The 25,784-nt window shown below is 43.7% G+C and overlaps 1 long non-coding RNA gene across 1 annotated transcript in view; it reads left to right on the top strand.

Moving 5' to 3' along the window:
• Nucleotides 1–24,372, top strand: part of LOC307181091 — a 394,133-nt gene extending 369,761 nt beyond the window's left edge. The window contains exon 3 of the long non-coding RNA XR_013825872.1: nt 24,068–24,372. This is a non-coding gene — a long non-coding RNA (uncharacterized lncRNA). The remainder of the gene's footprint in view (nt 1–24,067) is intronic.
• Nucleotides 24,373–25,784: the final 1,412 nt, after the last annotated feature.

The following is a 25,784-nucleotide window of genomic DNA, read 5'->3' as shown; positions in this document are numbered from 1 at the left end:
CTGCTGCGTTTATGCTCCTGTACACATGCTTGATTCTCTTTCGGAGACATAGCAATCCATAGGTTTTAAGATACTTTCTAGTCAGGTACATTCTTAGGCGTTTAATATGCGGTGTTGAGTCCATTTCGTTGAGCAAGGAGTAGCTCTTGTCTATTCCATATTTGGCTTAAGGAACTTTATCTGTGCTCATTTCAATCTCTGGTTTTATGCAGCACCCCAACTCACCTTTCCCCTTAAGCAAGTATAAGTTGGTTTTCTAAATTTGATAACCTGTTCTGTTTTGGAATTCAGTTCCTGTGTAGCCAAGTTTACATTCCGTGTATTAGTGATATCTTATGATGTTTCTTTTTCTGTGTGACTTATTTCAGTTAGAATCATCGTACCTGAATCTACTCATTATGCTGCTACGGGCCTGATGACATAGATTTCATTGCTGAGTGATACTGCTTTGTAAGTAAATACCACAACTTCTTTATCCATTTTTTAACTTTCTGCGATGTTGAACTTGTACTGTAAACGAGGTTCTTGTAAACAGAGGCGTCCCAAACTTTGGGGTGGCTGTGTCTTTTTGATTTTAATTTCCCTAAGCTATAGGACCATAAGTGGCAGTGCCCTAGGCTCTGTTGCTTTGTTTTTTAGATGTTTCAGGAAACACCATACACTTCTCCCGAGTGTCTGTTGGCAATTTACATCCCGTGCATCAGCATAACAAGGCTCCCAGTTCTCCATGGCCTGTCCTGCCTTTCTGGATTTTACACTTTTTTCAGATGGCCCTTTTGACCGGGTGGAAGTGAGACTTCATTGTAGTGCAGATTTCCTTTGCAAGCTTGCTTGGTTGGCCAAAAAGGGCGTATGCGTTTTTTCCTGAATATATTCAGGAAAAAACGCATACGCCCTTTTTGGCCAAGTGCATCATTGTGGACGTTCTGCCTCTTTTCCTATGCTTTCAATGCAATTCCAGTCTACCTCCTGAAATCGGTTTCCTGCAATTCTGCCCCGCTTTCAAGTCCTCTTGGCAGCCTTACTTCAGTATATTTTTGGACGATAGCTGTCATTTATAACTCTGCAGGTTTGTGAATTACAGTGCCCCTGAGCTCCTTTGTTCAACTCGCTTTCTTTTGAGCTGGCCGCAACACCGCAGGATGGCTTCAGGCCCTAATCTGGTTCCGGTACGGCACGCTGAGCCTTTGGTTATTTCCTCTTCCTGGTGGGAAATGAGAGTTAAATTTGCCCGTCCAGACACCTCCAGCTAGCCTCTCATTGGTTCTCGCTATTCCTGTTCATCTTCCGCAGAAATTGCAAACTGGGCCAAACAGGAGGTTAAAGGCACTGACTCTCCAAGTGGGGAGAGTGTTAGTAAAGCGTCTGGAATGTTGCACCCGAGTACCAGGGGAGGAAAACTGAGACATATTTGAACACGTCTCCCGATCACATGGTTGATCATACTCTGGGTTCCACATGCATGTTTTAGCTGAAGGAAGAATACCTAAAACCTGGGTAGTTGAAACCCGTGGAATGGGTACCATGCAATATGACTTCAAGGGGTCTTCATTTGCACACCGAACCTCTCCAATCCTATCACTGCTGCGTTTATGCTCCTGTACACATGCTTGATTCTCTTTCGGAGACATAGCAATCCATAGGTTTTAAGATACTTACTAGTCAGGTACATTCTTAGGCGTTTAATATGGGGTGTTGAGTCCATTTCGTTGAGCAAGGAGTAGCTCTTGTCTATTCCATATTTGGCTTAAGGAACTTTATCTGTGCTCATTTCAATCTCTGGTTTTATGCAGCACCCCAACTCACCTTTCCCCTTAAGCAAGCATAAGTTGGTTTTCTAAATTTGATAACCTGTTCTGTTTTGGAATTCAGTTCCTGTGTAGCCAAGTTTACATTCCGTGTATTAGTGATATCTTATGATGTTTCTTTTTCTGTGTGACTTATTTCAGTTAGAATCATCATACCTGAATCTACTCATTATGCTGCTACGGGCCTGATGACATAGATTTCATTGCTGAGTGATACTGCATTGTACGTAAGTACCACAAGTTCTTTATCCATTTTTCACTTTCTGCGATGTTGAACTTGTACTGTAAACGAGGTTCTTGTAAACAGAGCCGTTCCAAACTTTGGGGTGGCTGTGTCTTTTTGATTTTAATTTCCCTAAGCTATAGGACCATAAGTGGAAGTGCCCTAGGCTCTGTTGCTTTGTTTTTTAGATGTTTCAGGAAACACCATACACTTCTCCCAAGTGTCTGTTGGCAATTTACATCCCGCCCATCAGCATAACAAGGCTCCCAGTTCTCCATGGCCTGTCCTGCCTTTCTGGATTTTACACTTTTTTCAGATGGCCCTTTTGACTGGGGGGAAGTGAGACTTCATTGTAGTGCAGATTTCCTTTGCAAGCTTGCTTGGTTGGCCAAAAAGGGCGTATGCGTTTTTTCCTGAATATATTCAGGAAAAAACGCATACGCCCTTTTTGGCCAAGTGCATCATTGTGGACGTTCTGCCTCTTTTCCTATGCTTTCAATGCAATTCCAGTCTACCTCCTGAAATCGGTTTCCTGCAATTCTGCCCCGCTTTCAAGTCCTCTTGGCAGCCTTACTTCAGTCTATTTTTGGACGATAGCTGTCATTTATAACTCTGCAGGTTTGTGAATTACAGTGCCCCTGAGCTCCTTTCTTCAACTTGCTTTCTTGTGACCTGGCCGCAACACCGCAGGATGGCTTCAGGCCCTAATCTGGTTCCGGCACGGCACGCTGAGCCTTTGGTTATTTCCTTTTCCTGGTGGGAAATGAGAGTTAAATTTGCCCGTCCAGACACCTCCAGCTAGTCTCTCATTGGTTCTCGCTATTCCTGTTCATCTTCCGCAGAAATTGCAAACTGTGCCAAACGGGAGGTTAAAGGCGCTGACTCTCCAAGTGGGGAGAGTGTTAGTAAAGCATCTGGAATGTTGCACCCGAGTACCAGGGGAGGAAAACTGAGACATATTTGAACACGTCTCCCGTTCACATGGTTGATCATACTTGGGTTCCACATGCATGTTTTAGCTGAAGGAAGAATACCTTAAACCTGGAGAGTTAAGACCCGTGTAATGGGTACCATGCAATATGACTTCAAAGGGTCTTCATTTGCTCACCGAACCTCTCCAATCCTATCACTGCTGCGTTTATGCCCCTGTACACATGCTTGATTCTCTTTTGGAGACATAGCAATCCATAGGTTTTATGATACTTACTAGTCAGGTACATTCTTAGGCGTTTAATATGTGGTGTTGAGTCCATTTCGTTGAGCAAGGAGTAGCTCTTGTCTATTCCATATTTGACTTAAGGAACTTTATCTGTGCTCATTTCAATCTCTGGTTTTATGCAGCACCCCAACTCACCTTTACCCTTAAGCAAGCATAAGTTGCTTTTCTAAATTTGAGACCCTGTTCTGTTCTGTAATTCAGTTCCTGTGTAGCCAAGTTTACATTCCGTGTATTAGTGATATCTTATGATGTTTCTTTTTCTGTGTGACTTATTTCAGTTAGAATCATCATACCTGAATCCACTCATTGTGATGCTAAGGGCCTGATGACATAGATTTCATTGCTGAGTGATATTGCTTTGTAAGTAAATACCACAACTTCTTTATCCATTTTTCACTTTCTGCGATGTTGAACTTGTACTGTAAATGAGATTCTTGTAAACAGAGGCGTCCCAAACTTTGGGGTGGCTGTGTCTTTTTTATTTTAATTTCCCTAAGCTATAGGACCATAAGTGGCAGTGCCCTAGGCTCTGTTGCTTTGTTTTTTAGATGTTTCAGGAAACACCATACACTTCTCCCCAGTGGCTGTTGGCAATTTACATCCCGCCCATCAGCATAACAAGGCTCCCAGTTCTCCATGGCCTGTCCTGCCTTTCTGGATTTTACACTTTTTTCAGATGGCCCTTTTGCCCGGGGGGAAGTGAGACTTCATTGTAGTGCAGATTTCCTTTGCAAGCTTGCTTGGTTGGCCAAAAAGGGCGTATGCGTTTTTTCCTGAATATATTCAGGAAAAAACGCATCCGCCCTTTTTGGCCAAGTGCATCATTGTGGACGTTCTGCCTCTTTTCCTATGCTTTCAATGCAATTCCAGTCTACCTCCTGAAATCGGTTTCCTGCAATTCTGCCCCGCTTTCAAGTCCTCTTGGCAGCCTTACTTCAGTCTATTTTTGGACGATAGCTGTCATTTATAACTCTGCAGGTTTGTGAATTACAGTGCCCCTGAGCTCCTTTCTTCAACTTGCTTTCTTGTGAGCTGGCCGCAACACCGCAGGATGGCTTCAGGCCGTAATCTGGTTCCGGCACGGCACGCTGAGCCTTTCGTTATTTCCTTTTCCTGGTGGGAAATGAGAGTTAAATTTGCCCGTCCAGACACCTCCAGCTAGTCTCTCATTGGTTCTCGCTATTCCTGTTCATCTTCCGCAGAAATTGCAAACTGGGCCAAACAGGAGGTTAAAGGCGCTGACTCTCCAAGTGGGGAGAGTGTTAGTAAAGCGTCTGGAATGTTGCACCCGAGTACCAGGGGAGGAAAACTGAGACATATTTGAACACGTCTCCCGTTCACATGGTTGATCATACTTGGGTTCCACATGCATGTTTTAGCTGAAGGAAGAATACCTTAAACCTGGAGAGTTAAGACCCGTGTAATGGGTACCATGCAATATGACTTCAAAGGGTCTTCATTTGCTCACCGAACCTCTCCAATCCTATCACTGCTGCGTTTATGCCCCTGTACACATGCTTGATTCTCTTTCGGAGACATAGCAATCCATAGGTTTTAAGATACTTACTAGTCAGGTACATTCTTAGGCATTTAAAATGCGGTGTTGAGTCCATTTCGTTGAGCAAGGAGTAGCTCTTGTCTATTCCATATTTGACTTAAGGAACTTTATCTGTGCTCATTTCAATCTCTGGTTTTATGCAGCACCCCAACTCACCTTTCCCCTTAAGCAAGCATAAGTTGGTTTTCTAAATTTGAGACCCTGTTCTGTTCTGTAATTCAGTTCCTGTGTAGCCAAGTTTACATTCCGTGTATTACTGATATCTTATGATGTTTCTTATTCTGTGTGACTTACTTCAGTTAGAATCATCATACTTGAATCCACTCATTGTGCTGCTAAGGGCCTGATGACATAGATTTCATTGCTGAGTGATATTGCTTTGTAAGTAAATACCACAACTTCTTTATCCATTTTTCACTTTCTGCGATGTTGAACTTGTACTGTAAACGAGGTTCTTGTAAACAGAGCCGTTCCAAACTTTGGGGTGGCTGTGTGTTTTTGATTTTAATTTCCCTAAGCTATAGGACCATAAGTGGAAGTGCCCTAGGTTCTGTTGCTTTGTTTTTTAGATGTTTCAGGAAACACCATACACTTCTCCCGAGTGGTTGTTGGCAATTTACATCCCGCCCATCAGCATAACAAGGCTCCCAGTTCTCCATGGCCTGTCCTGCCTTTCTGGATTTTACACTTTTTTCAGATGGCCCTTTTGACCGTGGGGAAGTGAGACTTCATTGTAGTGCAGATTTCCTTTGCAAGCTTGCTTGGTTGGGCAAAAAGGGCATATGCGTTTTTTCCTGAATATATTTAGGAAAAAACGCATACGCCCTTTTTGGCCAAGTGCATCATTGTGGACGTTCTGCCTCTTTTCCTATGCTTTCAATGCAATTCCAGTCTACCTCCTGAAATCGGTTTCCTGCAATTCTGCCCCGCTTTCAAGTCCTCTTGGCAGCCTTACTTCAGTCTATTTTTGGACGATAGCTGTCATTTATAACTCTGCAGGTTTGTGAATTACAGTGCCCCTAAGCTCCTTTCTTCAACTCGCTTTCTTTTGAGCTGGCCGCAACACCGCAGGATGGCTTCAGGCCCTAATCTGGTTCCGGCACGGCACGCTGAGCCTTTGGTTATTTCCTCTTCCTGGTGGGAAATGAGAGTTAAATTTGCCCGTCCAGACACCTCCAGCTAGCCTCTCATTGGTTCTCGCTATTCCTGTTCATCTTCCGCAGAAATTGCAAACTGGGCCAAACAGGAGGTTAAAGGCGCTGACTCTCCAAGTTTTAGAGTGTTAGTAAAGCGTCTGGAATGTTGCACCCGAGTACCAGGGGAGGAAAACTGAGACATATTTGAACACGTCTCCCGATCACATGGTTGATCATACTCTAGGTTCCACATGCATGTTTTAGCTGAAGGAAGAATACCTTAAACCTGGAGAGTTGAGACCCATGTAATGGGTACCATGCAATATGACTTCAAAGGGTCTTCATTTGCTCACCGAACCTCTCCAATCCTATCACTGCTGCGTTTATGCCCCTGTACACATGCTTGATTCTCTTTCGGAGACATAGCAATCCATAGGTTTTAAGATACTTACTAGTCAGGTACATTCTTAGGCATTTAATATGCGGTGTTGAGTCCATTTCGTTGAGCAAGGAGTAGCTCTTGTCTATTCCATATTTGACTTAAGGAACTTTATCTGTGCTCATTTCAATCTCTGGTTTTATGCAGCACCCCAACTCACCTTTACCCTTAAGCAAGCATAAGTTGGTTTTCTAAATTTGAGACCCTGTTCTGTTCTGTAATTCAGTTCCTGTGTACCCAAGTTTACATTCCGTGTATTACTGATATCTTATGATGTTTCTTTTTCTGTGTGACTTACTTCAGTTAGAATCATCATACCTGAATCCACTCATTGTGCTGCTAAGGGCCTGATGACACAGATTTCATTGCTGAGTGATATTGCTTTGTAAGTAAATACCACAACTTCTTTATCCATTTTTCACTTTCTGCGATGTTGAACTTGTACTGTAAACGAGGTTCTTGTAAACAGAGCCATTCCAAACTTTGGGGTGGCTGTGTCTTTTTGATTTTAATTTCCCTAAGCTATAGGACCATAAGTGGAAGTGCCCTAGGTTCTGTTGCTTTGTTTTTTAGATGTTTCAGGAAACACCATACACTTCTCCGGAGTGGTTGTTGGCAATTTACATCCCGCCCATCAGCATAACAAGGCTCCCAGTTCTCCATGGCCTGTCCTGCCTTTCTGGATTTTACACTTTTTTCAGATGGCCCTTTTGACCGGGGGGAAGTGAGACTTCATTGTAGTGCAGATTTCCTTTGCAAGCCTGCTTGGTTGGCCAAAAAGGGCGTATGCGTTTTTTCCTGAATATATTCAGGAAAAAACGCATACGCCCTTTTTGGCCAAGTGCATCATTGTGGACGTTCTGCCTCTTTTCCTATGCTTTCAATGCAATTCCAGTCTACCTTCTGAAATCGGTTTCCTGCAATTCTGCCCCGCTTTCAAGTCCTCTTGGCAGCCTTACTTCAGTCTATTTTTGGACGATAGCTGTCATTTATAACTCTGCAGGTTTGTGAATTACAGTGCCCCTGAGCTCCTTTCTTCAACATGCTTTCTTGTGACCTGGCCGCAACACCGCAGGATGGCTTCAGGCCGTAATCTGGTTCCGGCACGGCACGCTGAGCCTTTGGTTATTTCCTCTTCCTGGTGGGAAATGAGAGTTAAATTTGCCCGTCCAGACACCTTCAGCTAGCCTCTCATTGGTTCTCGGTATTTCTGTTCATCTTCCGCAGAAATTGCAAACTGGGCCAAACAGGAGGTTAAAGGCGCTGACTCTCCAAGTGGGGAGAGTGTTAGTAAAGCGTCTGGAATGTTGCACCCGAGTACCAGGGGAGGAAAACTGAGACATATTTGAACACGTCTCCCGTTCATATGGTTGATCATACTTGGGTTCCACATGCATGTTTTAGCTGAAGGAAGAATACCTTAAACCTGGAGAGTTGAGACCCGTGTAATGGGTACCATGCAATATGACTTCAAAGGGTCTTCATTTGCTCACCGAACCTCTCCAATCCTATCACTGCTGCGTTTATGCCCCTGTACACATGCTTGATTCTCTTTTGGAAACATAGCAATCCATAGGTTTTACGATACTTACTAGTCAGGTACATTCTTAGGCGTTTAATATGCGGTGTTGAGTCCATTTCGTTGAGCAAGGAGTAGCTCTTGTCTATTCCATATTTGACTTAAGGAACTTTATCTGTGCTCATTTCAATCTCTGGTTTTATGCAGCACCCCACCTCACCTTTACCCTTAAGCAAGCATAAGTTGGTTTTCTAAATTTGAGACCCTGTTCTGTTCTGTAATTCAGTTCCTGTGTAGCCAAGTTTACATTCCGTGTATTACTGATATCTTATGATGTTTCTTTTTCTGTGTGACTTATTTCAGTTAGAATCATCATACCTGAATCCACTCATTGTGATGCTAAGGGCCTGATGACATAGATTTCATTGCTGAGTGATATTGCTTTGTAAGTAAATACCACAACTTCTTTATCCATTTTTCACTTTCTGCGATGTTGAACTTGTACTGTAAACGAGGTTCTTGTAAACAGAGCCGTTCCAAACTTTGGGGTGGCTGTGTCTTTTTGATTTTAATTTCCCTAAGCTATAGGTCCATAAGTGGCAGTGCCCTAGGCTCTGTTGCTTTGTTTTTTAGATGTTTCAGGAAACACCATACACTTCTCCCGAGTGTCTGTTGGCAATTTACATCCCGTGCATCAGCATAACAAGGCTCCCAGTTCTCCATGGCCTGTCCTGCCTTTCTGGATTTTACACTTTTTTCAGGTGGCCCTTTTGACCGGGTGGAAGTGAGACTTCATTGTAGTGCAGATTTCCTTTGCAAGCTTGCTTGGTTGGCCAAAAAGGGCGTATGCGTTTTTTCCTGAATATATTCAGGAAAAAACGCATACGCCCTTTTTGGCCAAGTGCATCATTGTGGACGTTCTGCCTCTTTTCCTATGCTTTCAATGCAATTCCAGTCTACCTCCTGAAATCGGTTTCCTGCAATTCTGCCCCGCTTTCAAGTCCTCTTGGCAGCCTTACTTCAGTATATTTTTGGACGATAGCTGTCATTTATAACTCTGCAGGTTTGTGAATTACAGTGCCCCTGAGCTCCTTTGTTCAACTCGCTTTCTTTTGAGCTGGCCGCAACACCGCAGGATGGCTTCAGGCCCTAATCTGGTTCCGGTACGGCACGCTGAGCCTTTGGTTATTTCCTCTTCCTGGTGGGAAATGAGAGTTAAATTTGCCCGTCCAGACACCTCCAGCTAGCCTCTCATTGGTTCTCGCTATTCCTGTACATCTTCCGCAGAAATTGCAAACTGGGACAAACAGGAGGTTAAAGGCGCTGACTCTCCAAGTGGGGAGAGTGTTAGTAAAGCGTCTGGAATGTTGCACCCGAGTACCAGGGGAGGAAATCTGAGACATATTTGAACACGTCTCCCGATCACATGGTTGATCATACTCTGGGTTCCACATGCATGTTTTAGCTGAAGGAAGAATACCTAAAACCTGGGTAGTTGAAACCCGTGGAATGGGTACCATGCAATATGACTTCAAGGGGTCTTCATTTGCACACCGAACCTCTCCAATCCTATCACTGCTGCGTTTATGCTCCTGTACACATGCTTGATTCTCTTTCGGAGACATAGCAATCCATAGGTTTTAAGATACTTACTAGTCAGGTACATTCTTAGGCGTTTAATATGCGGTGTTGAGTCCATTTCGTTGAGCAAGGAGTAGCTCTTGTCTATTCCATATTTGGCTTAAGGAACTTTATCTGTGCTCATTTCAATCTCTGGTTTTATGCAGCACCCCAACTCACCTTTCCCCTTAAGCAAGCATAAGTTGGTTTTCTAAATTTGATAACCTGTTCTGTTTTGGAATTCAGTTCCTGTGTAGCCAAGTTTACATTCCGTGTATTAGTGATATCTTATGATGTTTCTTTTTCTGTGTGACTTATTTCAGTTAGAATCATCGTACCTGAATCTACTCATTATGCTGCTACGGGCCTGATGACATAGATTTCATTGCTGAGTGATACTGCATTGTACGTAAGTACCACAACTTCTTTATCCATTTTTCACTTTCTGCGATGTTGAACTTGTACTGTAAACGAGGTTCTTGTAAACAGAGCCGTTCCAAACTTTGGGGTGGCTGTGTCTTTTTGATTTTAATTTCCCTAAGCTATAGGACCATAAGTGGAAGTGCCCTAGGCTCTGTTGCTTTGTTTTTTAGATGTTTCAGGAAACACCATACACTTCTCCCGAGTGTCTGTTGGCAATTTACATCCCGCCCATCAGCATAACAAGGCTCCCAGTTCTCCATGGCCTATCCTGCCTTTCTGGATTTTACACTTTTTTCAGATGGCCCTTTTGACCGGGGGGAAGTGAGACTTCATTGTAGTGCAGATTTCCTTTGCAAGCTTGCTTGGTTGGCCAAAAAGGGCGTATGCGTTTTTTCCTGAATATATTCAGGAAAAAACGCATACGCCCTTTTTGGCCAAGTGCATCATTGTGGACGTTCTGCCTCTTTTCCTATGCTTTCAATGCAATTCCAGTCTACCTCCTGAAATCAGTTTCCTGCAATTCTGCCCTGCTTTCAAGTCCTCTTGGCAGCCTTACTTCAGTCTATTTTTGGACGATGGCTGTCATTTATAACTCTGCAGGTTTGTGCTTTACAGTGCCCCTGAGCTCCTTTCTTCAACTTGCTTTCTTTTGACCTGGCCGCAACACCGCAGGATGGCTTCAGGCCCTAATCTTGTTCCGGCACGGCACGCTGAGCCTTTGGTTATTTCCTTTTCCTGGTGGGAAATGAGAGTTAAATTTGCCCGTCCAGACACCTCCAGCTAGTCTCTCATTGGTTCTCGCTATTCCTGTTCATCTTCCGCAGAAATTGCAAACTGTGCCAAACGGGAGGTTAAAGGCGCTGACTCTCCAAGTGGGGAGAGTGTTAGTAAAGCATCTGGAATGTTGCACCCGAGTACCAGGGGAGGAAAACTGAGACATATTTGAACACGTCTCCCGTTCACATGGTTGATCATACTTGGGTTCCACATGCATGTTTTAGCTGAAGGAAGAATACCTTAAACCTGGAGAGTTAAGAACTGTGTAATGGGTACCATGCAATATGACTTCAAAGGGTCTTCATTTGCTCACCGAACCTCTCCAATCCTATCACTGCTGCGTTTATGCCCCTGTACACATGCTTGATTCTCTTTCGGAGACATAGCAATCCATAGGTTTTTAAGATACTTACTAGTCAGGTACATTCTTAGGCGTTTAATATGCGGTGTTGAGTCCATTTCGTTGAGCAAGGAGTAGCTCTTGTCTATTCCATATTTGACTTAAGGAACTTTATCTGTGCTCATTTCAATCTCTGGTTTTATGCAGCACCCCAACTCACCTTTACCCTTAAGCAAGCATAAGTTGGTTTTCTAAATTTGAGACCCTGTTCTGTTCTGTAATTCAGTTCCTGTGTAGCCAAGTTTACATTCCGTGTATTACTGATATCTTATGATGTTTCTTTTTCTGTGTGACTTATTTCAGTTAGAATCATCATACCTGAATCCACTCATTGTGATGCTAAGGGCCTGATGACATAGATTTCATTGCTGAGTGATATTGCTTTGTAAGTAAATACCACAACTTCTTTATCCATTTTTCACTTTCTGCGATGTTGAACTTGTACTGTAAACGAGGTTCTTGTAAACAGAGGCGTCCCAAACTTTGGGGTGGCTGTGTCTTTTTGATTTTAATTTCCCTAAGCTATAGGTCCATAAGTGGCAGTGCCCTAGGCTCTGTTGCTTTGTTTTTTAGATGTTTCAGGAAACACCATACACTTCTCCCGAGTGTCTGTTGGCAATTTACATCCCGCCCATCAGCATAACAAGGCTCCCAGTTCTCCATGGCCTGTCCTGCCTTTCTGGATTTTACACTTTTTTCAGGTGGCCCTTTTGACCGGGGGGAAGTGAGACTTCATTGTAGTGCAGATTTCCTTTGCAAGCTTGCTTGGTTGGCCAAAAAGGGCGTATGCGTTTTTTCCTGAATATATTCAGGAAAAAACGCATACGCCCTTTTTGGCCAAGTGCATCATTGTGGACGTTCTGCCTCTTTTCCTATGCTTTCAATGCAATTCCAGTCTACCTCCTGAAATCGGTTTCCTGCAATTCTGCCCCGCTTTCAAGTCCTCTTGGCAGCCTTACTTCAGTATATTTTTGGACGATAGCTGTCATTTATAACTCTGCAGGTTTGTGAATTACAGTGCCCCTGTGCTCCTTTGTTCAACTCGCTTTCTTTTGAGCTGGCCGGAACACCGCAGGATGGCTTCAGGCCCTAATCTGGTTCCGGTACGGCACGCTGAGCCTTTGGTTATTTCCTCTTCCTGGTGGGAAATGAGAGTTAAATTTGCCCGTCCAGACACCTCCAGCTAGCCTCTCATTGGTTCTCGCTATTCCTGTTCATCTTCCGCAGAAATTGCAAACTGTGCCAAACAGGAGGTTAAAGGCGCTGACTCTCCAAGTGGGGAGAGTGTTAGTAAAGCGTCTGGAATGTTGCACCCGAGTACCAGGGGAGGAAAACTGAGACATATTTGAACACGTCTCCCGATCACATGGTTGATCATACTCTGGGTTCCACATGCATGTTTTAGCTGAAGGAAGAATACCTTAAACCTGGGTAGTTGAAACCCGTGGAATGGGTAGCATGCAATATGACTTCAAGGGGTCTTCATTTGCTCACCGAACCTCTCCAATCCTATCACTGCTGCGTTTATGCCCCTGTACACATGCTTGATTCCCTTTCGGAGACATAGCAATCCATAGGTTTTTAAGATACTTACTAGTCAGGTACATTCTTAGGCGTTTAGTATGCGGTGTTGAGTCCATTTCGTTGAGCAAGGAGTAGCTCTTGTCTATTCCATATTTGACTTAAGGAACTTTATCTGTGCTCATTTCAATCTCTGGTTTTATGCAGCACCCCAACTCACCTTTACCCTTAAGCAAGCATAAGTTGGTTTTCTAAATTTGAGACCCTGTTCTGTTCTGTAATTCAGTTCCTGTGTAGCCAAGTTTACATTCCGTGTATTACTGATATCTTATGATGTTTCTTTTTCTGTGTGACTTACTTCAGTTAGAATCATCATACCTGAATCCACTCATTGTGCTGCTAAGGGCCTGATGACACAGATTTCATTGGTGAGTGATATTGCTTTGTAAGTAAATACCACAACTTCTTTATCCATTTTTCACTTTCTGCGATGTTGAACTTGTACTGTAAACGAGGTTCTTGTAAACAGAGCCGTTCCAAACTTTGGGGTGGCTGTGTCTTTTTGATTTTAATTTCCCTAAGCTATAGGACCATAAGTGGAAGTGCCCTAGGTTCTGTTGCTTTGTTTATTAGATGTTTCAGGAAACACCATACACTTCTCCTGAGTGGTTGTTGGCAATTTACATCCCGCCCATCAGCATAACAAGGCTCCCAGTTCTCCATGGCCTGTCCTGCCTTTCTGGATTTTACACTTTTTTCAGATGGCCCTTTTGACCGGGGGGAAGTGAGACTTCATTGTAGTGCAGATTTCCTTTGCAAGCTTGCTTGGTTGGCCAAAAAGGGCGTATGCGTTTTTTCCTGAATATATTCAGGAAAAAACGCATACGCCCTTTTTGGCCAAGTGCATCATTGTGGACGTTCTGCCTCTTTTCCTATGCTTTCAATGCAATTCCAGTCTACCTCCTGAAATCGGTTTCCTGCAATTCTGCCCTGCTTTCAAGTCCTCTTGGCAGCCTTACTTCAGTCTATTTTTGGACGATAGCTGTCATTTATAACTCTGCAGGTTTGTGAATTACAGTGCCCCTGAGCTCCTTTGTTCAACTCGCTTTCTTTTGAGCTGGCCGCAACACCGCAGGATGGCTTCAGGCCCTAATCTGGTTCCGGTTCGGCACGCTGAGCCTTTGGTTATTTCCTCTTCCTGGTGGGAAATGAGAGTTAAATTTGCCCGTCCAGACACCTCCAGCTAGCCTCTCATTGGTTCTCGCTATTCCTGTTCATCTTTCGCAGAAATTGCAAACTGGGCCAAACAGGAGGTTAAAGGCGCTGACTCTCCAAGTGGGGAGAGTGTTAGTAAAGCGTCTGGAATGTTGCACCCGAGTACCAGGGGAGGAAACCTGAGACATATTTGAACACGTCTCCCGTTCACATGGTTGATCATACTTGGGTTCCACATGCATGTTTTAGCTGAAGGAAGAATACCTTAAACCTGGGTAGTTGAAACCCGTGGAATGGGTACCATGCAATATGACTTCAAAGGGTCTTCATTTGCTCACCGAACCTCTCCAATCCTATCACTGCTGCGTTTATGCCCCTGTACACATGCTTGATTCTCTTTCGGAGACATAGCAATCCATAGGTTTTAAGATACTTACAAGTCAGGTACATTCTTAGGCGTTTAATATGCGGTGTTGAGTCCATTTCGTTGAGCAAGGAGTAGCTCTTGTCTATTCCATATTTGGCTTAAGGATCTTTATCTGTGCTCATTTCAATCTCTGGTTTTATGCAGCACCCCAACTCACCTTTACCCTTAAGCAAGCATAAGTTGGTTTTCTAAATTTGAGACCCTGTTCTGTTCTGTAATTCAGTTCCTGTGTAGCCAAGTTTACATTCCGTGTATTAGTGATATCTTATGATGTTTCTTTTTCTGTGTGACTTATTTCAGTTAGAATCATCATACCTGAATCCACTCATTGTGATGCTAAGGGCCTGATGACACAGATTTCATTGCTGAGTGATATTGCTTTGTAAGTGAATACCACAACTTCTTTATCAATTTTTCACTTTCTGCGATGTTGAACTTGTACTGTAAACGAGGTTCTTGTAAACAGAGCCGTTCCAAACTTTGGGGTGGCTGTGTCTTTTTGATTTTAATTTCCCTAAGCTATAGGACCATAAGTGGAAGTGCCCTAGGCTCTGTTGCTTTGTTTTTTAGATGTTTCAGGAAACACCATACACTTCTCCCGAGTGTCTGTTGGCCATTTACATCCCGCCCATCAGCATAACAAGGCTCCCACTTCTCCATGGCCTGTCCTGCCTTTCTGGATTTTACACTTTATTCAGATGGCCCTTTTGACCTTGGGGAAGTGAGACTTCATTGTAGTGCAGATTTCCTTTGCAAGCTTGCTTGGTTGGCCAAAAAGGGCGTATGCGTTTTTTCCTGAATATATTCAGGAAAAAACGCATACGCCCTTTTCAGCCAAGTGCATCATTGTGGACGTTCTGCCTCTTTTCCTATGCTTTCAATGCAATTCCAGTCTACCTCCTGAAATCGGTTTCCTGCAATTCTGCCCCGCTTTCAAGTCCTCTTGGCAGCCTTACTTCAGTCTATTTTTGGACGATAGCTGTCATTTATAACTCTGCAGGTTTGTGAATTACAGTGCCCCTGAGCTCCTTTCTTCAACTTGCTTTCTTGTGACCTGGCCGCAACACCGCAGGATGACTTCAGGCCCTAATCTGGTTCCGGCACGGCACACTGAGCCTTTGGTTATTTCCTCTTCCTGGTGGGAAATGAGAGTTAAATTTGCCCGTCCAGACACCTCCAGCTAGTCTCTCATTGGTTCTCGCTATTCCTGTACATCTTCCGCAGAATTGCAAACTGGGCCAAACAGGAGGTTAAAGGGACTGACTCTCCAAGTGGGGAGAGTGTTAGTAAAGCATCTGGAATGTTGCACCCGAGAACCAGGGGAGGAAAACTGAGACATATTTGAACACGTCTCCCGATCACATGGTTGATCATACTCTAGGTTCCACATGCATCTTTTAGCTGAAGGAAGAATACCTTAAACCTGGGTAGTTGAAACCCGTGTAATGGGTACCATGCAATATGACTTCAAAGGGTCTTCATTTGCTCACCGAACCTCTCCAATCCTATCACTGCTGCGTTTATGCCCCTGTACACATGCTTGATTCTCTTTGGGAGACATAGCAATCCATAGGTTTTAAGATACTTACTAGTCAGGTACATTCTTAGGCGTTTAATATGCGGTGTTGAGTCCATTTCGTTGAGCAAGGAGTAGCTCTTGTCTATTCCATATTTGGCTTAAGGAACTTTATCTGTGCTCATTTCAATCTCTGGTTTTATGCAGCAACCCAACTCACCTTTCCCCTTAAGCAAGCATAAGTTGGTTTTCTAAATTTGATAACCTGTTCTGTTTTGGAATTCAGTTCCTGTGTAGCCAAGTTTACATTCCGTGTATTAGTGATATCTTATGATGTTTCTTTTTCTGTGTGACTTATTTCAGTTAGAATCATCGTACCTGAATCTACTCATTATGCTGCTACGGGCCTGATGACATAGATTTCATTGCTGAGTGATACTGCATTGTACGTAAGTACCACAAGTTCTTTATCCATTTTTCACTTTCTGCGATGTTGAACTTGTACTGTAAACGAGGTTCTTGTAAACAGAGCCGTTCCAAACTTTGGGGTGGCTGTGTCTTTTTGATTTTAATTTCCCTAAGCTATAGGACCATAAGTGGAAGTGCCCTAGGTTCTGTTGCTTTGTTTTTTAGATGTTTCAGGAAACACCATACACTTCTCCCGAGTGGTTGTTGGCAATTTACATCCCGCCCATCAGCATAACAAGGCTCCCAGTTCTCCATGGCCTGTCCTGCCTTTCTGGATTTTACACTTTTTTCAGATGGTCCTTTTGACCGGGGGGAAGTGAGACTTCATTGTAGTGCAGATTTCCTTTGCAAGCTTGCTTGGTTGGCCAAAAAGGGCGTATGCGTTTTTTCCTGAATATATTCAGGAAAAAACGCATACGCCCTTTTTGGCCAAGTGCATCATTGTGGACGTTCTGCCTCTTTTCCTATGCTTTCAATGCAATTCCAGTCTACCTCCTGAAATCGGTTTCCTGAAATTCTGCCCCGCTTTCAAGTCCTCTTGGCAGCCTTACTTCAGTCTATTTTTCGACGATAGCTGTCATTTATAATTCTGAAGGTTTGTGAATTACAGTGCCCCTGAGCTCCTTTCTTCAACTCGCTTTCTTTTGAGCTGGCCGCAACACCGCAGGATGGCTTCAGGACCTAATCTGGTTCCGGTATGGCACGCTGAGCCTTTGGTTATTTCCTCTTCCTGGTGGGAAATGAGAGTTAAATTTGCCTGTCCAGACACCTCCAGCTAGCCTCTCATTGGTTCTCGCTATTCCTGTTCATCTTCCGCAGAAATTGCAAACTGGGCCAAACAGGAGGTTAAAGGCGCTGACTCTCCAAGTGGGGAGAGTGTTAGTAAAGCGTCTGGAATGTTGCACCCGAGTACCAGGGGAGGAAAACTGAGACATATTTGAACACGTCTCCCGTTCACATGGTTGATCATACTTGGGTTCCACATGCATGTTTTAGCTGAAGGAAGAATACCTTAAACCTGGAGAGTTGAGACCCGTGTAATGGGTACCATGCAATATGACTTCAAAGGGTCTTCATTTGCTCACCGAACCTCTCCAATCCTATCACTGCTGCCTTTATGCCCCTGTACACATGCTTGATTCTCTTTTGGAGACATAGCAATCCATAGGTTTTACGATACTTACTAGTCAGGTATATTCTTAGGCGTTTAATATGCGGTGTTGAGTCCATTTCGTTGAGCAAGGAGTAGCTCTTGTCTATTCCATATTTGACTTAAGGAACTTTATCTGTGCTCATTTCAATCTCTGGTTTTATGCAGCACCCCAACTCACCTTTACCCTTAAGCAAGCATAAGTTGGTTTTCTAAATTTGAGACCCTGTTCTGTTCTGTAATTCAGTTCCTGTGTAGCCAAGTTTACATTCCGTGTATTACTGATATCTTATGATGTTTCTTTTTCTGTGTGACTTATTTCAGTTAGAATCATCATACCTGAACCCACTCATTGTGCTGCTAAGGGCCTGATGACATAGATTTCATTGCTGAGTTATATTGCTTTGTAAGTAAATACCACAACTTCTTTATCCATTTTTCACTTTCTGTGATATTGAACTTGTACGGTAAACGAGGTTCTTGTAAACGGAGGCGTCTCAAACTTTGGGGTGGCTGTGTCTTTTTGATTTTAATTTCCCTAAGCTATAGGACCATAAGTGGCAGTGCCCTAGGCTCTGTTGCTTTGTTTTTTCGATGTTTCAGGAAACACCATACACTTCTCCCGAGTGTCTGTTGGCAATTTACATCCTGCCCATCAGCATAACAAGGCTCCCAGTTCTCCATGGCCTGTCCTGCCTTTCTGGATTTTACACTTTTATCAGATGGCCCTTTTGACCGGGGGGAAGTGAGACTTCATTGTAGTGCAGATTTCCTTTGCAAGCTTGCTTGGTTGGCCAAAAAGGGCATATGCGTTTTTTCCTGAATATATTCAGGAAAAAACGCATACGCCCTTTTTGGCCAAGTGCATCATTGTGGACGTTCTGCCTCTTTTCCTATGCTTTCAATGCAATTCCAGTCTACCTCCTGAAATCGGTTTCCTGCAATTCTGCCCCGCTTTCAAGTCCTCTTGGCAGCCTTACTTCAGTCTATTTTTGGACGATAGCTGTCATTTATAACTCTGCAGGTTTGTGAATTACAGTGCCCCTGAGCTCCTTTCTTCAACTCGCTTTCTTGTGACCTGGCCGCAACACCGCAGGATGGCTTCAGGCCCTAATCTGGTTCCGGCCCGGCATGCTGAGCCTTTGGTTAATTCCTCTTCCTGGTGGGAAATGAGAGTTAAATTTGCCCGTCCAGACACCTCCAGCTAGCCTCTCATTGGTTCTCGCTATTCCTGTTCATCTTCCGCAGAAATTGCAAACTGGGCCAAACAGGAGGTTAAAGGGACTGACTCTCCAAGTGGGGAGAGTGTTAGTAAAGCGTCTGGAATGTTGCACCCGAGTACCAGGGGAGGAAAACTGAGACATATTTGAACACGTCTCCCGATCACATGGTTGATCATACTCTAGGTTCCACATGCATGTTTTAGCTGAAGGAAGAATACCTTAAACCTGGGTAGTTGAAACCCGTGTAATGGGTACCATGCAATATGACTTCAAAGGGTCTTCATTTGCTCACCGAACCTCTCCAATCCTATCACTGCTGCGTTTATGCCCCTGTACACATGCTTGATTCTCTTTCGGAGACATAGCAATCCATAGGTTTTAAGATACTTACTAGTCAGGTACATTCTTAGGCGTTTAATATGGGGTGTTGAGTCCATTTCGTTGAGCAAGGAGTAGCTCTTGTCTATTCCATATTTGGCTTAAGGAACTTTATCTGTGCTCATTTCAATCTCTGGTTTTATGCAGCACCCCAACTGACCTTTCCCCTTAAGCAAGAATAAGTTGGTTTTCTAAATTTGAGACCCTGTTCTGTTCTGTAATTCAGTTCCTGTGTAGCCAAGTTTACATTCCGTGTATTACTGATATCTTATGATGTTTCTTTTTCTGTGTGACTTATTTCAGTTAGAATCATCATACCTGAATCCACTCATTGTGCTGCTAAGTGCCTGATGACACAGATTTCATTGCTGAGTGATATTGCTTTGTAAGTAAATACCACAACTTCTTTATCCAGTTTTCACTTTCTGCGATGTTGAACTTGTACTGTAAACGAGGTTCTTGTAAACAGAGCCGTTCCAAACTTTGGGGTGGCTGTGTCTTTTTGATTTTAATTTCCCTAAGCTATAGGACCATAAGTGGAAGTGCCCTAGGTTCTGTTGCTTTGTTTTTTAGATGTTTCAGGAAACACCATACACTTCTCCCGAGTGGTTGTTGGCAATTTACATCCCGCCCATCAGCATAACAAGGCTCCCAGTTCTCCATGGCCTGTCCTGCCTTTCTGGATTTTACACTTTTTTCAGATGGCCCTTTTGACCAGGGGGAAGTGAGACTTCATTGTAGTGCAGATTTCCTTTGCAAGCTTGCTTGGTTGGCCAAAAAGGGCGTATGCGTTTTTTCCTGAATATATTCAGGAAAAAACGCATACGCCCTTTTTGGCCAAGTGCATCATTGTGGACGTTCTGCCTCTTTTCCTATGCTTTCAATGCAATTCCAGTCTACCTCCTGAAATCGGTTTCCTGCAATTCTGCCCCGCTTTCAAGTCCTCTTGGCAGCCTTACTTCAGTCTATTTTTGGACGATAGCTGTCATTTATAACTCTGCAGGTTTGTGAATTACAGTGCCCCTGAGCTCCTTTCTTCAACTCGCTTTCTTGTGAGCTGGCCGCAACACCGCAGGATGGCTTCAGGCCCTAATCTGGTTCCGGGCCGGCATGCTGAGCCTTTGGTTAATTCCTCTTCCTGGTGGGAAATGAGAGTTAAATTTGCCCGTCCAGACACCTCCAGCTAGCCTCTCATTGGTTCTCGCTATTCCTGTTCATCTTCCGCAGAAATTGCAAACTGTGCCAAACAGGAGGTTAAAGGCGCTGACTCTCCAAGTGGGGAGAGTGTTAGTAAAGCGTCTGGAATGTTGCACCCGAGTACCAGGGGAGGAAAACTGAGACATATTTGAACACGTCTCCCGATCACATGGTTGATCATACTCTGGGTTCCACATGCATGTTTTAGCTGAAGGAAGAATACCTAAAACCTGGGTAGTTGAAACCCGTGTAATGGGTACCATGCAATATGACTTCAAAGGGTCTTCATTTGCTCACCGAACCTCTCCAATCCTATCACTGCTGCGTTTATTCCCCTGTACACATGCTTGATTCTCTTTCGGAGACATAGCAATCCATAGGTTTTAAGATACTTACTAGTCAGGTACATTCTTAGGCGTTTAATATGGGGTGTTGAGTCCATTTCGTTGAGCAAGGAGTAGCTCTTGTCTGTTCCATATTTGGCTTAAGGAACTTTATCTGTGCTCATTTCAATCTCTGGTTTTATGCAGCACCCCAACTCACCTTTCCCCTTAAGCAAGCATAAGTTGGTTTTCTAAATTTGAGAACCTTTTCTGTTTTGGAATTCAGTTCCTGTGTAGCCAAGTTTACATTCCGTGTATTAGTGATATCTTATGATGTTTCTTTTTCTGTGTGACTTATTTCAGTTAAAATCATCGTACCTGAATCTACTCATTATGCTGCTACGGCCCTGATGACATAGATTTCATTGCTGAGTGATACTGCTTTGTACGTAAGTACCACAAGTTCTTTATCCATTTTTCACTTTCTGCGATGTTGAACTTTTACTGTAAACGAGGTTCTTGTAAACAGAGCCGTTCCAAACTTTGGGGTGGCTGTGTCTTTTTGATTTTAATTTCCCTAAGCTATAGGACCATAAGTGGAAGTGCCCTAGGCTCTGTTGCTTTGTTTTTTAGATGTTTCAGGAAACACCATACACTTCTCCCGAGTGTCTGTTGGCAATTTACATCCCGTGCATCAGCATAACAAGGCTCCCAGTTCTCCATGGCCTGTCCTGCCTTTCTGGATTTTACACTTTTTTCAGGTGGCCCTTTTGACCGGGTGGAAGTGAGACTTCATTGTAGTGCAGATTTCCTTTGCAAGCTTGCTTGGTTGGCCAAAAAGGGCGTATGCGTTTTTTCCTGAATATATTCAGGAAAAAACGCATACGCCCTTTTTGGCCAAGTGCATCATTGTGGACATTCTGCCTCTTTTCCTATGCTTTCAATGCAATTCCAGTCTACCTCCTGAAATCAGTTTCCTGCAATTCTGCCCCGCTTTCAAGTCCTCTTGGCAGCCTTACTTCAGTCTATTTTTGGACGATAGCTGTCATTTATAACTCTGCAGGTTTGTGAATTACAGTGCCCCTGAGCTCCTTTCTTCAACTCGCTTTCTTTTGAGCTGGCCGCAACACCGCAGGATGGCTTCAGGCCGTAATCTGGTTCCGGCCCGGCACGCTGAGCCTTTGGTTAATTCCTCTTCCTGGTGGGAAATGAGAGTTAAATTTGCCCGTTCAGACACCTCCAGCTAGTCTCTCATTGGTTCTCGCTATTCCTGTTCATCTTCCGCAGAAATTGCAAACTGGGCCAAACAGGAGGTTAAAGGGACTGACTCTCCAAGTCGGGAGAGTGTTAGTAAAGCATCTGGAATGTTGTACCCGAGTACCAGGGGAGGAAAACTGAGACATATTTGAACACGTCTACCGTTCACATGGTTGATCATACTCTGGGTTCCACATGCATGTTTTAGCTGAAGGAAGAATACCTTAAACCTGGAGAGTTGAGACCCGTGTAATGGGTACCATGCAATATGACTTCAAAGGGTCTTCATTTGCTCACCGAACCTCTCCAATCCTATCACTGCTGCGTTTATGCCCCTGTACACATGCAGGATTCTCTTTCGGAGACATAGCAATCCATAGGTTGCAAGATACTTACTAGTCAGGTACATTCTTAGGCGTTTAATATGCGGAGTTGAGTCCATTTCGTTGAGCATGGAGTAGCTCTTGTCTATTCCATATTTGACTTAAGGAACTTTATCTGTGCTCATTTCAATCTCTGGTTTTATGCAGCACCCCAACTCACCTTTCCCCTTAAGCAAGCATAAGTTGGTTTTCTAAATTTGATAACCTGTTCTGTTTTGGAATTCAGTTCCTGTGTAGCCAAGTTTACATTCCGTGTATTAGTGATATCTTATGATGTTTCTTTTTCTGTGTGACTTATTTCAGTTAGAATCATCGTACCTGAATCTACTCATTATGCTGCTACGGGCCTGATGACATAGATTTCATTGCTGAGTGATACTGCATTGTACGTAAGTACCACAAGTTCTTTATCCATTTTTCACTTTCTGCGATGTTGAACTTGTACTGTAAACGAGGTTCTTGTAAACAGAGCTGCTCCAAACTTTGGGGTGGCTGTGTCTTTTTGATTTTAATTTTCCTAAGCTATAGGACCATAAGTGGAAGTGCCCTAGGCTCTGTTGCTTTGTTTTTTAGATGTTTCAGGAAACACCATACACTTCTCCCAAGTGTCTGTTGGCAATTTACATCCCGCCCATCAGCATAACAAGGCTCCCAGTTCTCCATGGCCTGTCCTGCCTTTCTGGATTTTACACTTTTTTCAGATGGCCCTTTTGACCGGGGGGAAGTGAGACTTCATTGTAGTGCAGATTTCCTTTGCAAGCTTGCTTGGTTGGCCAAAAAGGGCGTATGCGTTTTTTCCTGAATATATTCAGGAAAAAACGCTTACGCCCTTTTTGGCCAAGTGCATCATTGTGGACGTTCTGCCTCTTTTCCTATGCTTTCAATGCAATTCCAGTCTACCTCCTGAAATCGGTTTCCTGCAATTCTGCCCCGCTTTCAAGTCCTCTTGGCAGCCTTACTTCAGTCTATTTTTGGACGATAGCTGTCATTTATAACTCTGCAGGTTTGTGAATTACAGTGCCCCTGAGCTCCTTTCTTCAACTCGCTTTCTTGTGACCTGGCCGCAACACCGCAGGATGGCTTCAGGCCCTAATCTGGTTCCGGCCCGGCATGCTGAGCCTTTGGTTAATTCCTCTTCCTGGTGGGAAATGAGAGTTAAATTTGCCCGTCCAGACACCTCCAGCTAGCCTCTCATTGGTTCTCGCTATTCCTGTTCATCTTCCGCAGAAATTGCAAACTGGGCCAAACAGGAGGTTAAAGGGACTGACTCTCCAAGTGGGGAGAGTGTTAGTAAAGCGATTGGAATGTCGCACCCGAGTACCAGGGGAGGAAAACTGAGACATATTTGAACACGTCTCCCGATCACATGGTTGATCATACTCTAGGTTCCACATGCATGTTTTAGCTGAAGGAAGAATACCTTAAACCTGGGTAGTTGAAACCCGTGGAATGGGTACCATGCAATATGACTTCAAAGGGTCTTCATTTGCTCACCGAACCTCTCCAATCCTATCACTGCTGCGTTTATGCCCCTGTACACATGCTTGATTCTCTTTCGGAGACATAGCAATCCATAGGTTTTAAGATACTTACTAGTCAGGTACATTCTTAGGCGTTTAATATGGGGTGTTGAGTCCATTTCGTTGAGCAAGGAGTAGCTCTTGTCTATTCCATATTTGGCTTAAGGAACTTTATCTGTGCTCATTTCAATCTCTGGTTTTATGCAGCACCCCAACTCAGCTTTACCCTTAAGCAAGAATAAGTTGGTTTTCTAAATTTGAGACCCTGTTCTGTTCTGTAATTCAGTTCCTGTGTAGCCAAGTTTACATTCCGTGTATTACTGATATCTTATGATGTTTCTTTTTCTGTGTGACTTATTTCAGTTAGAATCATCATACCTGAATCCACTCATTGTGCTGCTAAGGGCCTGATGACACAGATTTAATTGCTGAGTGATATTGCTTTGTAAGTAAATACCACAACTTCTTTATCCATTTTTCACTTTCTGCGATGTTGAACTTGTACTGTAAACGAGGTTCTTGTAAACAGAGCCGTTCCAAACTTTGGGGTGGCTGTGTCTTTTTGATTTTAATTTCCCTAAGCTATAGGACCATAAGTGGAAGTGCCCTAGGTTCTGTTGCTTTGTTTTTTGATGTTTCAGGAAACACCATACACTTCTCCCGAGTGGTTGTTGGCAATTTACATCCCGCCCATCAGCATAACAAGGCTCCCAGTTCTCCATGGCCTGTCCTGCCTTTCTGGATTTTACACTTTTTTCAGATGGCCCTTTTGACCGGGGGGAAGTGAGACTTCATTGTAGTGCAGATTTCCTTTGCAAGCCTGCTTGGTTGGCCAAAAAGGGCGTATGCGTTTTTTCCTGAATATATTCAGGAAAAAACGCATACGCCCTTTTTGGCCAAGTGCATCATTGTGGACGTTCTGCCTCTTTTCCTATGCTTTCAATGCAATTCCAGTCTACCTCCTGAAATCGGTTTCCTGCAATTCTGCCCCGCTTTCAAGTCCTCTTGGCAGCCTTACTTCAGTATATTTTTGGACGATAGCTGTCATTTATAACTGCAGGTTTGTGAATTACAGTGCCCCTGAGCTCCTTTCTTCAACTCGGTTTCTTTTGAGCTGGCCGCAATACCGCAGGATGGCTTCAGGCCCTAATCTGGTTCCGGTACGGAATGCTGAGCCTTTGGTTATTTCCTCTTCCTGTTGCGAAATGAGAGTTAAATTTGCCCGTTCAGACACCTCCAGCTAGTCTCTCATTGGTTCTCGCTATTCCTGTTCATCTTCCGCAGAAATTGCAAACTGGGCCAAACAGGAGGTTAAAGGGACTGACTCTCCAAGTCGGGAGAGTGTTAGTAAAGCGTCTGGAATGTTGCACCCGAGTACCAGGGGAGGAAAACTGAGACATATTTGAACACGTCTACCGTTCACATGGTTGATCATACTCTGGGTTCCACATGCATGTTTTAGCTGAAGGAAGAATACCTTAAACCTGGAGAGTTGAGACCCGTGGAATGGGTACCATGCAATATGACTTCAAAGGGTCTTCATTTGCTCACCGAACCTCTCCAATCCTATCACTGCTGCGTTTATGCCCCTGTACACATGCTTGATTCTCTTTCGGAGACATAGCAATCCATAGGTTGTAAGTTACTTACTAGTCAGGTACATTCTTAGGCGTTTAATATGCGATGTTGAGTCCATTTCGTTGAGCAAGGAGTAGCTCTTGTCTATTCCATATTTGACTTAAGGAACTTTATCTGTACTCATTTCAATCTCTGGTTTTATGCAGCACCCCAACTCACCTTTACCCTTAAGCAAGCATAAGTTGGTTTTCTAAATTTGAGACCCTGTTCTGTTCTGTAATTCAGTTCCTGTGTAGCCAAGTTTACATTCCGTGTATTACTGATATCTTATGATGTTTCTTTTTCTGTGTGACTTACTTCAGTTAGAATCATCATACCTGAATCCACTCATTGTGCTGCTAAGGGCCTGATGACACAGATTTCATTGCTGAGTGATATTGCTTTGTAAGTAAATACCACAACTTCTTTATCCATTTTTCACTTTCTGCGATGTTGAACTTGTACTG

The sequence above is a fragment of the Stenella coeruleoalba genome (genome assembly GCF_951394435.1).
Source record: "Stenella coeruleoalba genome assembly, contig: scaffold_127, whole genome shotgun sequence".
In the NCBI taxonomy this organism is placed as follows: Eukaryota; Metazoa; Chordata; class Mammalia; order Artiodactyla; family Delphinidae; genus Stenella; species Stenella coeruleoalba.
This window is presented reverse-complemented; position numbering and strand designations above follow the sequence as displayed.